The following is a 16,980-nucleotide window of genomic DNA, read 5'->3' as shown; positions in this document are numbered from 1 at the left end:
TGTTGCAACTTTAGTGCTGAAGAACAGCAGCAATCTCTAGGGAGAGCTGGTTCTGAGGTAAAAGGAAAAAAGTGGTCGTTTTATTTTGAGGCTTGACTTTTTAAAGCAGCCTGTTCTGAGGGGGGGTATGCCCTTGACTCGAAGCCAAGTAGCAGACATGAGTGAGGTGAAAGACCCCCAGATTGACCAAGGTTCTGAGGATGAATTTGGCTCAGTGCAAGGTGACAGCACAGGAGAGCAGGACCCAGAACTCAGAAAAATACTCCTAGCCCAACAGCATGAACTGAGGGTGAGGGAAATGGAGGAAAGATTAGAGAGAGAAAGAAGAGAGGAAAGGGAGAAACAAAGGCAATTTGAATTAGAGAGAGAGAGAGAGAGAATGGAGAGGGAAGAAAGAATGGAGAGAGAGAAAATTGCTCTGGAAAAAGAAAGGATGGCGTATGAGTTAAGAAAACTGGAAATGATGAACCAGAACAATAATAATAATAGGGATTCTGAGGGAGGCCAACTGTCTAAGGCTGACCTGAAGAAATTCCCTGTGTACCACAAGGGAGATTGTCCTGAGGTGTTCTTTTCCTTAGTGGAAAGAGCGTTTGTGGACTTCTCAGTGAGGGAAACTGAGAAGATGACCATCATGCGTTCTTTAATCAGTGGTAGCCTGGCTGAGGTTTATGCCGAGATGCCTGAGGAACGGATGAAAGATTTTGCAGAGTTTAAAAAACTGGTGTTCGCAAGACATGGGATAAATGCAGAGCAGCTGAGACAAAGATTCAGGTCCCTTACCAAGAAGCCAGAACAGACTTTTACCCAAGTGGGGGCCCAATTGGTGAGGCTGCTTGAGAAATGGCTATCGCAGGAGGGGACAGAGACCTATGAACAGCTTAAAGACTTGATAGCCCTGGAACAGTTCTATTCAGTTCTGCATGGGGAATTGAAATTCCAGGTGAGGGAAAGGAAACCGAAATCTGTGGCAGCAGCCGCAGAAATCGCGGATTTTATCTCCCAAATAAGAAAGCCCTTGGGTGAGGGGAAATCTGTGGGTAAACCCAAAGAAGCCTACAGCAAGTACTCTCAGGGACCAGGGAAAAGCCAGCAAGGGGGAGGGGCCCATGGTGAAGGGAAGCCCTCAGACATGAAACCAAGCCCTCAGAATTTGGAGGGAAAACCCAAACAAGAGGAGAGAGAATCAAAATACACCAGAAAATGCTATTTCTGTCAGGGAAAGGGTCATCTGATCTCAGAGTGTGAGAAATTAAAGCAGCTAAAAGGAATGGTGCCTCAGAATGCTAGTGGGACCAAGCCAAAAGCTGTGTTCTGTGTCCAGAAGGAGCAAAGCTCATTGTCACAGAGGGAGCCTGTTGCCATGACTACTCAGTCTGGAACAGCTACCTCTGCTGATCAGGCTGAGGAAAATGGTCCTCTTATGGAGGTGAAGCGCTGCTTGCTGATAAAAACAGATTCTCAGTTGTTTGAGACAGCAGGGGTGGACGTAGGAATACTTGACCGTCAGTATAGGGGACTGCGGGACACTTGTTCCCAGGTAACCCTGTGCCATCCAGATATCATCCCTAGGGAGTTTATAATCCCAAATGAGAGCATGAAGGTGGCAGGGATTGAGGGGCAGATAATCTCTCTGCCAGTAGCAGAGGTACCTGTCAACTTTCAAGGCTGGAGGGGAGATTGGCGGATAGCGATTTCATCGACTCTGCCAGCAGCCGTGCTCGTGGGAAATGACCTGGCTGAACATGTGAAACGGGTGCTAGTGATTACACGTTCACAAGCCACCACAGGGACAGTTCAGGGGGGTAATGATGAGCCAGAGACTGAAGCAGAGGGGAGTTCAGAAGCTGTGGTGGAAACCTTAACCACAGACAGCAGATTTGGACAGGAGCAAAAGGCAGACGCCACTCTCCAAAAGTGTTTTGAACAGGTGACTGACGCCCAGCTAACACCTCAAACCCCAGTGAGATTTCTGGAGAAAAAGGGGATTTTATATAGAGAAACCCTGAGGAATATCTCAAAAGGGGGAGATGGGGACAGAAGTCAGCTGGTGGTACCTGAAAAGTATCGCCCCATGATCTTACAGAGGGGTCACTCTGACATGTTGGCTGCACACTTAGGAGTGAAAGGGCCCCTTGATTTGATCAAACAAAATTGGGAGCAGATCACCCAGGATGACCCACAAGACGGTGTAACATACATAGACACCTTGATGAATGACCTAAGGAGAAATCTAGAGCTGGCAGCAGAAAACCTGCAAGCTCAGAAGGTCAGACAGAAAACATGGTATGACCACAAAGCTAGAGAGAGGCACTTTGACCCAGGGGAGGAAGTGCTTTGGCTTAGGCCCTGCAGAGAGAATAAACTGCAGCTCAAATGGGCAGGACCATATAGGGTCATTTCTAAGATGTCAGACCTGAACTACCTAATAGAGCAGGAGGAGAACCAAGCAAGGAGGGTGGTTCATGTGAATGCCCTAAAACCCTACTACAGAGGGGAACAGAGGGTTCTATTTGCTATAAAAGCAGCTGAGAGTGAGGAAGCGGAATTGCCCTTCTGGGAGGGTAGAGGGGAAGTAAAATACAACCCAGAGGAGGTAAAGATCAGTCCTGCACTCACCCAAGACCAGCAGCAAGAACTAAAAATGCTGCTTAGTAAATATCAACAGGTGTTTTCCAACAAGCCGGGGATAGTGAAGGGAGTGATGCATCGGATCCACACAGGGGATGCACCCCCGCAGGCAGTATCCCCATACCGAGTAACGGGACCCTATAAGGACAAGGTGCGGAAGGAGTTGGACGAAATGCTTAGGGAGAACATAATCGTCCCCTCTTCTAGTCCTTGGTCCTCTCCGATAGTCCTTGTGGACAAGCCTGATGGGAGCATTAGGTTTTGTGTCGATTACAGGAAATTAAACCGTGTAACCACTCCTGATGCCTACCCAATGCCCAGGCTAGACAACCTGATTGAAACCATAGGGGGTTGTCGGTTCATCTCATCATTGGACCTGGTAAAGGGATATTGGCAATTAAGAATTGATCCCAGGGATCAAGAAAAGACTGCCTTTTGCAGCCCTTTTGGTCTCTATGAGTTTCGAGTCCTGAGCTTTGGTCTCAGAAATGCACCAGCCACATTCCAAAGGCTGATGGACCAGACCTTGGCAGGGCTCAGTGACTTTACAGTGGCCTACATTGACGACATAGGGATCTTCAGTAATACCTGGGAAGATCACCTGGTACACCTGGAGTTAGTGCTGCAGAGGTTAAGTGCAGCAGGGCTAACAGTAAAGGCCAGCAAGTGTCAGCTGGGTAGCCCAGAAATAAAATACTTAGGTCACATGGTAGGGGGAGGAATGATAATACCCCTGGAGGCCAAAATAGAAGCTGTTCGTGATTGGCCTAGACCCAACACCAAGAAAAAAGTCAAATCATTTCTTGGGTTGGTGGGCTACTACAGAAAGTTCATCCCGAGGTTTAGCGAGATTGCGGCTCCGCTGACCGATCTGACGAGGAAGAAGGCTGATGACCGCATCCCGTGGACCAGCGACTGTGAGGCGGCGTTCCAGAGATTGAAGGAGGCGTTAATCAACTATCCTGTCCTGCGTGCTCCAGACTTCGACCGGGAGTTCATCATCTACACCGATGCGTCTAACAGCGGGGTAGGAGCAGTTCTGTGCCAAGAGGATGAGAATGGTGACCAGCATCCAGTGTCCTACCTGAGTAGGAAACTTCAAAAAGGTGAGAGACATTTGGCAACCGTGGAGAAGGAGTGTCTGGCCATAGTCTACGCGATCCAGAAGGCCAAGCCTTACATCTGGGGAAGACATTTTATTCTGTGTACTGACCATTCACCATTGCAATGGTTAAAGACGATGAAAACCCACAATAGCAAACTTATGAGGTGGGCTTTGAACTTACAGGACTATGACTTTGAAGTGAAGGTGGTCAGAGGGTCAGTGAACTGTGTTGCTGACGCCTTATCAAGAAGACCTGAAGACTGAAGACGGCGAAAGAACATGGACTATATGTATATAATGAAAACAAAAAGTTAAAATGTACCTGGTTTTAAATTGGTTTGTATTAATAAAGGTAAAATTGATGTAATGCATATGGTAAATGTTTGAAATGCCTATTTGCTATGTTTAACTTGGAGTGTAAGTATATGTAAGTATTATAGGGTATGTATAACTGTTGTTGTATGTTTTATACAGGTTGTTTTTTTTGGTGAAAAGCACCTTAGCTTTCCCCCTACAAAACAACTTTTAAAGAGGGGAGGTGTTACATAACAGCACTGATGTTACCTGTCTGTCATGGGTTTGGAGGGAAAGTTCCATCCTATGGGGAGTGGAAGGCGGGACATCAGGAGGAGGGGCTGTACTGTATAAATATGTGATGCCTGTGTGGTGAAGGGAGATGCTGAGACAGACTGTGAGACACTGGGTTGGGACGAAGCAGCAGCTGGGGAAGAAGAAGCTGTTGTGGGAGTCTGGGTGTCTGACAGGGTACTACTGTGTGTCAGAGTACCAGCCTGAAAGGTTCAGGGGTCTGTGGGTTAGCCAGAACTGATGGGTTCAGGGTCTGTGCTTTAAGTTAAAGGTTCTAGGTGAACCAAACTGTATGCTTGTGTGTGTGAGAATAAGCCACGTTACTTTATTTTATTCACCTGATTGTTTTATTTACCCTGTTTGTATTTAAAATAAACCTTATTCTTTTGTTGTTTAAAAATCCATCCCTGGTCTGTGTGACTTATTATAGGGAATGGTTGGTGGCAGCTTAGTAACTGTGTGATAGATCCCAGTAGGTCTGGGTTTGTCACATTGATTTCTACTGGGATATGTCACAGTAATTATTTAGTTAAATGTGTGGATCTGGAGATATGCAGTATTTAGTGCAAGCAACTCTGTAGAAAAGCTTTGGAAAAATTTGAATGCCAAAAAGGTCAATTGAGTTCTACTTTCATATAGGCAGAAGGTCCAGTGTATGCCATTGGGTTACATTGGCCGATTTCAAGATGCAGTCATGTCCGGCATGCCTATTTGTACTTGGAAGTGAGCCGGTAACATCGGGATCCTCCCCTGGCCTTCCACATAAACATCTTTTGGATGATCACTGGGTTATTTCAGAAAGCCATCACCATTTGGCGCATTTTAAAACATTTCCTTTCTGCTTAGTACAGCCCATTTTCTACTTCTGCCCAGCTCAGTTATCTGCACTATATAGAATGAATTTAATTCGGTTTGCCCTAGCCAAGAGGAAGTCTGCCTAATGCAAAATCAGGAAGGCTGTCCAGTCCTATTGTGAAGGATTTGTAAAGCTATTACACAGACAAGCTTTAGAAGAGATGATGGGTAGGTGATCTGTGAACAGGTATTTCCTTTTCCTCCAAAAGAAGCATACATCAATGTGACATTCAATGCATCTTCAAACCTGATCAGGAGGTGTTTGAATCATGCAGATTGTCTCAGTGGGGGAGTGCTCTCTGTCTCTCTGTTCATGAATGGAACCTGGACAGGTGGGGAGAGAGAATTTAACCCATTCCTTCCTCCCTTCCTGTAATGTTGGGGAAATTCTCTTTTCAAGGCCAGTGTTTGCTTCAGAGAAATGCTCCCTGGATTTGTTTATCTCTCCAGCTTGGTAACGTCCTTCCAGTAAGTAGCAACAGCAACAACAAAAGCAGAAAGAAGTGGTCAGAGAGCAGATACTTCCTGTTTATTTAGATTCAGTATATTTCTTTAGACATTTTAAGTCTTAGAGTTTGGTAATTTCTTTTACACAAATTGATTCACTCTATTACTTGTTTTCTGGAGCCTCTAAATCACTATTAATACCATTCCTCTTTTCTTATGCTTTGGATACTCAAAATGATTTGCATATTGCCTATTAGCATTAGGGTGGCCATGGAGAAAAACAAGGAAAGACTCTCTCTACCTTTCGTAGTTGCTAAGAAGAGATATCTGCTTTTAATACAATCTACACCTGCTGAAATTTCCTCCTCCACATAACTACTAGCATGATTTAGGCATCTGGCTGAAGACCGAGCCGTTGGGTCTTTTTGATTCCCCAGTGGGCCTGCTTGACAGGGGCTGGACGCAGTGATCCGTAGGGTCCCTTCCAGCTCTGCAGTTCTGAGATTATTAGAGGAGGAGGAATACAGTCCTCTATTTCATCTAGTCGCTTTACTGAGTGCTACACTCAATAAATCAACCCGGAGTGCTCACTGGAAGGACAGATCCTGAAGCTGAGGCTCCAATACTTTGGCCATCTCATGAGAAGAGAAGACTCCCTGGAAAAGACCCTGATGTTGGGAAAGTGTGAAGGCAAGAGGAGAAGGGGACGACAGAGGACGGGATGGTGGGACCGTGTCATTAAAGCTACCAACATGAATTTGACCCAACTCCGGGAGGCAGTGGAAGACAGGAGGGCCTGGCGTGCTCTGGTCCATGGGGTCAGACAAGACTTAATGACTAAACAACAGCAACAACAAAACACTCAATGTCAGTCTTTGTGTGTGTGTGTGTTTGAAATAAAGTTTGGGACATCCCTAAAGGCTTCTGGAAATTTACCTTTCTTTTAGTGTTTCTTGAACCTCTTCTTTCAGTGAAACAAACTCCAGTTAGTTTGGTTGCAAAAACTCTGTAAAGCCCCCCAGAACCTTGAACCATGTCCTGTCCTCAGCCTAGGGCATTCTATATGACAATAGTCTGGATGGTGGAAAAGTGAGCTGTCCCTACCTGGAACTCTTGTGCATGCTATAGAAGAGAATTAACATGATTAAAACTTCCAGGAGTCTTTCCGGGGGACTTGTGGCCCACATTTAGGACTTATTTAAAGAAAGGAAGGATGTAGGAAAGATTAAAAGGGGGATTTGGGTAAGTGGGTGGGGAATAACATGTTTAAAGTATTTGGAAAGTGTATGGAAATTTAAGCAGGTTCAAAATGCTGCAGCCAGATTGTTAACTAGGGCTGGTTACAAGGATCACCTAACCCACCTCCACTGGCTGCCAGTCCATTTCCAGGCACAATTCCGAGAGGTGGTCTTGACTTCTAAAGTCGTAAATGGCTTGAGTTCAGGCTAGCTCAAAAACTGCATCTCCCTATATAAGCCTGTCTGGGTTTTAGTATCATCCATCTTTTGCTTGGTCCCACCACTGTCACAGATGCATTTGGTGGGAACGTGGGAGAGGGCCTTCTCTGTTGCTGCTCCCAGACTGTGGAACTCCTTCCCACAAGAGGCCAAGCTGTCCTTCTAGAAGCAGGCAAAAACCTTTCCTTTCAAACTGGATATCCTTTAGGGATTGGCTGACTAAGGTTTTGTTTGTTTATTTAAACGGGTATATTTTATTTTTTTGTTGTTTTAATGAGTTTTTAATACTATTATCTGTGAGTTTTAAATATATTTGGGTAATTCTTTTAAAATACTGTAATAATCTATTGTTTTTAGCTTTTATAATATTTTTTAAATACTGTAAGCTGCTTTGCATCTTTTTTAGGAGAAAGGCAAGGTAAAAATATTTAAAATAAATAAATAAATAGTAAATAAATAAATTTGGCTGTGTGAGAGAGTATTTCTATATGAATAGAGGTTTTTTGGCTTAAACCCTAGAATGAAATGAAAGTAAAGCCCAGAATTATTCTTGGAGATGGTAAGAATGGCATTTTCCCCCACCTTTCTTTTCCTCTTTATTGTATTAAGATTTATACGGTGTTTTATTAGAAATGATTCAGCATTGTTTGTACATTGCTAAGGAATTTTTTTTTATCTAAGTGGTTTGTAGATGTAGCAAAATTGATTAATATAATCCACATAAATAAGGTACAAAAATCAATATCATTAATATAGATTGGATTAATTATTGAATTATACTACCAAGGCTAGGCAGAAGGCAGATCGGAACCTACTGGGAAATAGTTGAAGAATTTGTCAAAGATGGGTTTCTGATTTTTTTCAGTTGTCTAATAATCACAATGGCGCTCTCCTCTGAAGGTAACCTATAAGAAGCTTCAGTCTTTCTTAGAGATGGGCACAAACCACACTTCAGCAGTTCAGTCCAGTTCTGCGCCTGCACAGGTGTTCCACAGGTACCACACGCTTCCATCCCCCTTCTCCTCAGGATATAGCCCACTCAGACGAGGACATTGGACAGGGAAGCTGCTACCAGTGCGTAAGTATTTGCCCAACGGGTTGCTAAAGGGATGTGCTCTCTTGCCGATGAGTGGGCAGTTGCCTGAGAAGGTGGGGGAGATAAGTGTGTGGTATTTGCTAAACACCTGTGTGGGTGCTGTGATGAACTGGGCCGTAATGCTAAACCATGATTTGTGCCCATCTCTAAGAGGTTTTGTACTTGTATCTGGAGATGAAGTTGGTTCAACTACCTCACCTGAAAATTTTGAATTTGGCACTGGCTTGTGGAGCTTGAGGTCATGGTAGAAACCAACATACGTTATGCAATCCTGATATCTACCCAGAATATATGCCACTTTGGGGAAAGATAGCAGAAATGTGGGAGAGAAAATATGAAATGTATATTTATGGTGCTATGTAATGATTGTACTCTTATTTTTTTTTTAACATTGTAGGATGGGCAGGCAGAGGAGCTTAAATCAACTTCTCTTGCTTTCTCAAATGTTTGGCAGGTGTGAAACTGGGGATCAAAACACTCCCTGCACTGCCTGTTCTCTGAGCTCCAGATGAAGCGGAGACTTTGCAGACAAGAGAACCTAAGGAGGGAGAGCAGCAGGAGGAGTTGGCATTTAGCCACAGAGCTTCAAGTCTTCCCATCCATAGGTGGCCAAGCACCATCATTTTAAAGGTCGATCTCCTTTTCCTGCCTTTAGACACAAAGGTATGCTTCTTTTTGCCATAGGGATAGAGGTGACTTTTGCCTATATGATCTATGCATTGCTTGTACACCTGTATTCCATCCGGTACTTAATCCTCTGCACTTCTATATTCCTTGTAATCTTTCCTCCTGCAGGCTTTCTTTGTACCACTTTCTTTTTCACCACCCCGGACGAGCCACTAGTGCTGTGGCCTTTTCGGTGTGTTCCGACTTCTTTTGATATAACCAGTGATTTCAGGCTGCTCTCCAGTTTATAGCTCTAGCCATTTCAGGACAAAACATCAAACAGACACAATGAGAGGAGAAGCTCCATTGATTGTGTGACCTGCCTCCATTTGAGTTCCTTGAACAAGCTGTCTCAAAGTCTGGCCACTGCAACGATGCTCTTCTTAACATGCCATCTGCTCATTTTGGCTGAAGTAGTCATGCTTATCCGTGCCCTAACAACAGGATTAGTATTTTTTTTTTGAGAAAGAAAGTGATGAGTAGACGGTACGTTATCTCACCAATATGTGCATGCAAATGATGCCGGGTGTAATCCTCAAAACACTAGAAGCTACTTTCCATTATTGGTGAGTCCATATGGTAGAAATGGGACGTGGTGGCGCTGTGGGCTAAACCGCAGAAGCCTTTGTGTGCTGCAGGGTCAGAAGACCAGCAGTCGTAAGATCGAATCCCTGCAACGGAGTGAGCTCCCGTTGCTTTGTCCCAGCTCCTCGCCAACCTAGCAGTTCAAAAGCATGCAAATGAGAGTAGATAAATAGGTACCACCTTGGTGGGAAGGTAAAACGGTGTTCCCTAGTCATGCTGGCCACATGACAACAGAAACTGTCTTCGGACAAGCGCTGGCTCTACGGCTTGAAAACGGGATGAGCACCGGCCCCTAAAGTAGGACACGACTGGACTGAAAATGTCAAGGGGAACCTTTACCTTTTACTTATATGGTAGAAAGTGCTGACCTAGGTGGAGCAGTGTGAACTAACTCACTATAAGACACCTTCCTGCATTCCTATGAATATAGCTACTTCTAGAGCTTGAACTGTGTGCTTCCACAACAACAGTGTTAATAATTCAGGGAGTGACTAGGGACTTTACCTAGATAAAGGCAGCACTCACAACAAATTCAGATTGCAAGGGAGTTGACTTGCAAACAAAGCAGTTTACATTCCCCAGTCCCTTCTGTGATCTTAACTAGAAATCCAGATTGGCTTGATTTATTGCAGGCTACCCCATCAATCAAATTGTATATTAAACTACAGCATTCCAGATTGCTTAGCAAACTGGCATACTCGAAAGAAGAATGAAGGTTGTTGGATGTCTAAAAGCTAGAGAATTAGGTTTTCCATATTGTTTTTGTATCTTAAGCATCTAATATTTGTTTCTGCATTATGTGAAATCCATGGTTCAAAGGGATAAAGAGAAACCAATCTGTGTGGAATGAAGGTCTGGTTGACCCAAGTTATTTTGCTTCTGGAGGCAAAAAATAAAAAATAAAAACATAAAAAAAAAATTAAAAAAAAAGATGGCACTCACTTCTCCATGCCACAGGCAGAAGTTGATTTGACTGCCAGTTACATTTTACTTCACTACTTGTAACTGGGAAATGTTCTCTACTAAGGATGAGATTTTGAGATTTTCTAGACTATAAATAGCCAGAATTCTCCATTCTAGGAGTTCTGTCCACATTGCAGACACTTTACAAACACATAAATGTGATGTACGTACCTGGAAATGACCAAAATTAAAAGGCTTTGAGGCTTAGAGAGGTTTGCTTAGGTGTCCTGTTCTTGCCCCTGTGCTAGCTGGGAGCTTTCTGTCTGAGAAAGAAACTTGGGCAGAGATTGGGTCCACTGCTCCTCCAAGCCTTCTAATTTGGCCTTTCTCCCAAGTGCATCACATTTATGTGTTTGTGTTCGCAAAGCAGGTGGGACTCCAGAATGGAGAACTGTGGTATTTGTGGTATAGTCCACAAAATCTGAAAATCCCACCCCTCTTCATTACTGTCCTGTCCTGTCCTGAAACAGGGTGGGGGAAATGTTCAGGGGGTTCAGAAGGAACATCCAGAGAATTATCATAGCTGGGCCACAGCATTTCCTTCTTGGGTCCGTTGTTTCTTTGTACCAGAAGCCAAAATCATCATTTTACATGCCAGTGCCCATCTTGCTTCACAAGTAAAGTAACAAGAAGGAAGCTGGTTTATAGTTGGGTAGTTGGGTGGTCATCATAACCTGAGACTCCATTCACCTCCACCTCCAGGTGGAAGATCTATTCTCTTCCTGACTGAGGTTGTTTTCCATCTCAATTCATGTTTCCAGTGGAATCCCCCCTTTTCCCTGAAAGCAAAGGGAGCCACGTCGGAAGTGAGAAAAAGCTATTTTTCTAGTAAGAAATGGAGATGGAGATGAAATAAATCAATAAACAAAAACAGCTTCCAGATGCATTAACGATGTAATTTGCATGAATGCCCTAAGGTTATAGTGCTAGGATATTCTACTACAGTAACTTTTGCACACTGAAAACTGAATCATTAACAAGAGGAACTATGTGACTTGGATTTGGATTTAAAAGAAGGGAGAGAGAAAAGAACTAGGGAAGAAAGTGGAATTTGGGATTAAATAAAAGAAAGAGGAAGAAAACATTCATGTTGCAAGGAAAAATAATGTTTCTTCAGTCAAAAAAGCAAAGTTCTTTCATGGTCGTTAATGACTGAAACAACAAATTGCAAGAGGTGAATTCCCTCCAAGCTCTGCTAAATTTCCTTCCCCTGCCAGCTTTTCTGTTCCCTCCAGGAGAGGGTGCCATCGTCAGGGTCAGAAATATTTGACTAACCTATGTGTTGCTTCCCTATGGGTGCCAGGAGGTCAGCATGCAATTGTATCTCCATGGGGGAGAGGCAGTTTCCGAACTGCCCTGGTAACCTGTGAATGTATATTATTGTTCACGTACACTCTTATAATGCCTTGGTTCCCAACTTGGGGGGGGGGTCAGTATTCAGGGTTAAGCAGCACTTGAAGTCCTCATTGGGTCCTGTATCAGGCAATATAGACCTGTAATCATAAAAGAGAATCTCTAAGAATGCACAACATCCAAGAAGTCTCTTGACTTTCAATGTGCTAAAGCTCCCCTCCTTAATTATTAAAATGAAATGACAGAGTCGGAAGGGGTAGTCCGTTTCAGTATTTTGATAACATGATGATAAGACCACTTCTCAATGGAGGATGTAGAAAGAGAGGAGACTTCAAAGGGCCATTTAGATTAGCGATAGAGATGGACAAGAACCCCCGGTTCAGCTAGTGGCTGAACAGGTGTCTGACACTTCCTATCCCAGTGTCCCCTCTGACCGGTGTCCACTCAGAGGAAGCACCTTGGCTTCCCCGCCCTGCTCCCTCTGGGCACTGCTTCTGATTGGACACCCTTTGGAGGAGGTGGGGCTAGGAAGCGCTGAACACCGGTTTGGCCACTAAACGAATCAGCACAAACTGCGAACCGGTGGTTTATTTATTTAAATTTATACACACACTCACCCGTCCATTTAGTGAGCATGCCCCTACTGTGGGCGGCTTACAAAACTCTGGGCCGTTCATGCCCATCTCTAATTAGCAACCTATGAATTGAGTTTTCCTCTGCAAATATGTACTACTGATGTAATACTATCATACCACCACCTTGAGTTCAGCATATGGCAACCATTGTTTTACCTTTTTAGCATCTGGAGAAGCATTGCTTATAAGATCATGCATAGATTTTTGAAAGTGTATTATTAGCAGCTGTGAAACCCCATGTGCTCAGAGACAGTTACTTCAGAAATCATTTGTAATCAGAAGTGTACTAGGCAAATTGTAATGGCATGCTATTGTCTGCTAAAAATAGTTTCCTGGGTTCCCCCCCCCCCCCTCCATTGTGGATCTGCGACAAGCTAGAGGCAAGGTAAGAGAGGCTTGCTTGTGCATCACTTTGAAACGGAACAGCCTAGTTTTATATTACTGCTTGACTGAAGAACTGTGTGTCACTTGAAATGCTGCCTATTTCTGCATCAACAGATGCTGGCCTCATTAGTAAGACTGCTTTTCCTGTAGTCAATGTGTAGGCTAAAAGAGGGGAGGGAGATGCATGGCTGGTACCCAGAGGACTGTCAGGGGATGCGGATGAACAGCTTGAACATGGATGCGAAACACCAGTGCAAGGAACTGAGCCATATGTGAGCAAGGGAATAATGGTACACAGGCACAGGAAAGTTACTGCATGTGGAAGTTCTTGTGGGTGCAGACAAGATTTCTGTTTAAAGCTTTAAGAGGTCCTGTCCCCCCTCCCCACCGTAAAAGCTCTTGAAACGGTATAATGATAGAACAAGCAGGGTAAATATTTTGATATTATAGACCACAAATTGTTCAGTCCTTTGACGGATGGTCCGAGGTAGGAGTAAAAAGAATACTAGCTATATTTGATTTGACCTCTCTCAGCACAATGGGATGCCTCACAAAGAATACTGAATGTTTGTGAAAGTTCTCAGCCAACTGAGAGTGGGACAAAAAAAGTTCTTCTCTGCACTAATGTCCTTGCAATTCATGCAACATCTATGGAAGTAACTCACCCCTTGCACTTGTCCTAGTTTTGGGCAATTTGTGCAAAACAAACAAAGCAAAAACTTGTGCCCAAAATGGGTGGCTTTGAACAAACATTGCTCTTGTCAAAGTAAGAACTCTGATGAGTGTGCTAGAAATATGTTTTTTTGTCATCCTTGCATTTCCTGCAAGAAGGGAGATGTTGCAGTACGGATTCTGCCTGTTTTGCTATTAGTTTGCTCGGAAGTACACCATCAAACTTCATTGCGAATGCTTGAACTGGACGTTGCAGTTCAATTATCTTGTGTAAACTCATCTGCCCTGCCAGAATGAGTGCATGTACAGTGGAATTCTGATTACTCACTTGACGGGTTACCCTAGGATCTCAGTTTTAGATAAATTGGAGCATTGTGTGTTCCCTTTCCATGGAAACTGCCAAGGTCATCAAGAGTGGTTGACTCTGGAGCTGAATGCTTCCTGTTATACTTTTGCATTATACAGTATACTTGTTTCAGATTTTGTTAGCCCCTTTTAAAATTCTAACATAGATACTGCTGTAGCATTTTGAAGAGCAGTAGTTGAGGACTTGGTGGCGATGTGGGCTAAGCCGCAGAAGCCTGTGCTGCAGGGTCAGAAGACCAGCAGTTGTAAGATCGAATCCACGCAACGGAGTGAGCTCCTGTCGCTTTGTCCCAGCTCCTCGACAACCTAGCAGTTCGAAAGCATGCAAATACGAGTAGATAAATAGGTATCACCTTGGTGGGAAGGTAAAACAGTGTTCCCTAGTCACACTGGCCACGTGACAACGGAAACTGTCTTCGGACAAGCACTGGCTCTACGGCTTGAAAAACGGGATGAGCACTGCCCCCTAGAGTCGGACACGACTGAACTAGAAATGTCAAGGGGAACCTTTACCTAGTTGAGGAGCAGAGTACATGCTCTACATCCAGATAACAGGTTTTGTTCCTGATACCTCCTGGTGGGCCTAGAATAGGCCCTTGTCGGCCTAGGAACAGAAAAAGTGATGCATTTCAGGTGCTTGGGAGCCCAATTCCCACAACTTTGACCATCTTATCTTGGGCTTTTGGGTGTTGCAGACCAAAATATCTCTAGGCGGTTTTATACCCCAGTGCTGTGGCAATACCTGCTTTGGACAGTATAGAGCTAGTAGTTTAGGCATCTGGCTACAGAGCCAGAAGTTGGGAGTTTGATTCCCCACTATCCCTCCTTGACAGGGGCTGGAATCGATGATTCATACGGTCCTTTCCAGGTCTGCAGTTCTAAGATTATTATTAAATAGACCCCTGATATGAGTAGAGTCCCCCATGTATGTGTCAAGCTCCAATTTCTATCCCATATTCAGGTTGAATATATATCTTCTGGTGTAGATTCATGGCCGTTGGTTCTTCAAAATGGCTGTAAAAGCAATAACAATTGCCAATCATGCTTTTAGGAATCATCTGTTTATTATTACTTTTCTGTACTCCCTTTTTCCCCATCAACAGACTGAAAGTTGCTCATAGTAATTGCCCAGTGAAGGTATAAATAGTACATGTGAGGATATTGGGACAAATTATAATACAGCTAATATTATATGAAGGAGCACTGTAAGAAATTAGGTATATTTAAAGCTTGGGAAATTTAGTAGTAATTTGTTGCAATTATTTGTTACGGTATTTGAAGAATAACTTCTTGTCATTACTCATTATAATGTTAAAAAGGCAACTCATTATATTACTTATTGTACCTTACTTTTCCGTTGCATTCCATTACTTTTCTTTTTTAAAGAGAAGCATAGGATTGATAATAGCATAAAACTTGAGAAATTCCTGTCAAAATGCCTCTTAAAATAGCATTTAGAGGCCATGTTTGAAATAACTAGAAAATGTACTTATTACATCAGTAAAGTAGCTTTGTATCTTCTGATTATAAGAGTTTCAAAATGTAATGTCTTTGCACGCTTCTTATCCCCCTTGGGAACCAGGGTGGGATGGAGGGTTTTGAAAGACGGGGATGGTACCTCGGCATGTGCCCTCTTGAAGATGGAAGCCACACTTTGTTTACAACAGGACCAGCCCTACCATTAGGCAAAATGAAGTGGTTATGTCAGGCAGAAGCTGTTGAGCAATGTAAAAGGGTAGCAAACATTTAGTTATAGACATATCAGCAGAGGGTTTTTTTTTTAAGGAATTACAGTTTCTGGGACCACAATAACTTGGTTGGCTTCGGGGACTACATATCACAGATTAGGAGGGGAAAAATGCCATTTGCTGTGCTGTCTCAGGCAGCAACACATTTTGGGTCAGCCTTGTCTCAGAACACTTGAAAAGGGTCTGAGTGGTTTTGGGAATGAGCAGCAGAGGTTGCTCCTTCTCTATCACCTCCTTGGACTTCTAGCAATTTCCCAAGATTTCTTCCGGTGAACCACACCAGTTTCAAATTTTTGTACTGATGCTTCTGTCCGAAGTAACTCTATGAAGCCACCTTGGATCCTCTAGAAGAAAGGGGGCATAGAAATATTTTAAATAATAAATAAATATTAATATTTCTAAGGGGCACCCAAAGTATGAACGGTTTCATTCTTTCCCACTAACTTATATTTTTAGGGAAGTGAAACTGCTAAAATGATTTGAATTTCTGATAACTGGGATATTTAATCTCTTAACAGCCATGTCATCTATGCTTCTTTGATTTCGGAGAAGAAGGCAGGATGCAATCTTAACAAATGAATAGATAAAGAGCCCTTACAAGCCTCACAGAATGAAAAGAATGTCAGGGTACCCGGCTTTGAGAAGATTGTGTTTCTACTATGCATGAATTTTATCACTACAAATTATATATACATAAATATATATATATATATTTGGCCTCCGCTGCAAGTTTTAGTTCTCAGTCACCTTGGCGTGGTAGGTTCCAGAGAAGCAGGTCCTAAATTGTGTAGGGATTTCAAGGTTTGTATTAGTGTATTCTAGAAGGCTTTCACGGCCGGGATATGATGGTTGTTGTGGGTTTTCCGGTCTGTCTGGCTGTGTTCTGAAGGTTTTTATTCCTGATGTTTCACCAGTCTCTGGGGCCAGCATCTACAGAGGACAAGAGTCAGAATTCTGTCTGCGCTCTGGTTTGTATTAGTACTTTAAAGTAACAACCAATCAGCACAGATACCACGATGGAAATAAATTCCACTCCTTGGTGCCATTCTTGCAAAGTGAATATATCACAAAACTGCCAATTTAAAAAAATAGTGTCATTTGTTTTATGACTCACTTAATCTGGCACCTTTGCTTATTCTCATTGTTAATATATTACTGCTCCTTTAAGAGAAACCTACTAGAAATGTAGGAAAAGGAGGTGAAGAAGAGAGATCCTGGGGCAGTTATGTTTGCCTTTTGTTTAGAGACATTGGAATTTAACACCAGCAGCTATTTTTCAATAACTGGCGATCAGAGAAAGTCCTGACAACAATGTACAGATTAATATATTTCATAATTATCTGTTGCTTCTTTGCTTTTGCTGTGTGTATGTAATTATATGTATTTGCATATTACTTGGAAAATAGACAGCTCCTTTGGCTTGCAGGAA

The 16,980-nt window shown here is 43.1% G+C and overlaps 1 protein-coding gene across 25 annotated transcripts in view; it reads left to right on the top strand.

Annotated features, from left to right (window-relative positions):
• The window catches only part of MAPK10 (mitogen-activated protein kinase 10), a 254,583-nt gene that overhangs the window by 63,166 nt on the left and 174,437 nt on the right, over positions 1-16,980 (top strand). For 12 of the 25 annotated variants that reach the window (XM_078394527.1, XM_078394540.1, XM_020805388.3 and 9 more), the window contains exon 2: positions 8,634-8,842. The exons of the other annotated variants lie outside the window; for them this stretch is intronic. The gene's annotated coding sequence lies outside the window, so the exon portion shown is untranslated. The remainder of the gene's footprint in view (positions 1-8,633; positions 8,843-16,980) is intronic. 25 annotated transcript variants of the gene reach the window in all.

The sequence above is a fragment of the Pogona vitticeps genome, chromosome 5 (genome assembly GCF_051106095.1).
Source record: "Pogona vitticeps strain Pit_001003342236 chromosome 5, PviZW2.1, whole genome shotgun sequence".
NCBI lineage: Eukaryota > Metazoa > Chordata > Lepidosauria > Squamata > Agamidae > Pogona > Pogona vitticeps.
Note: the sequence above shows the minus strand (reverse complement) of the source record. Positions and strands in the feature narration are given on the sequence as shown.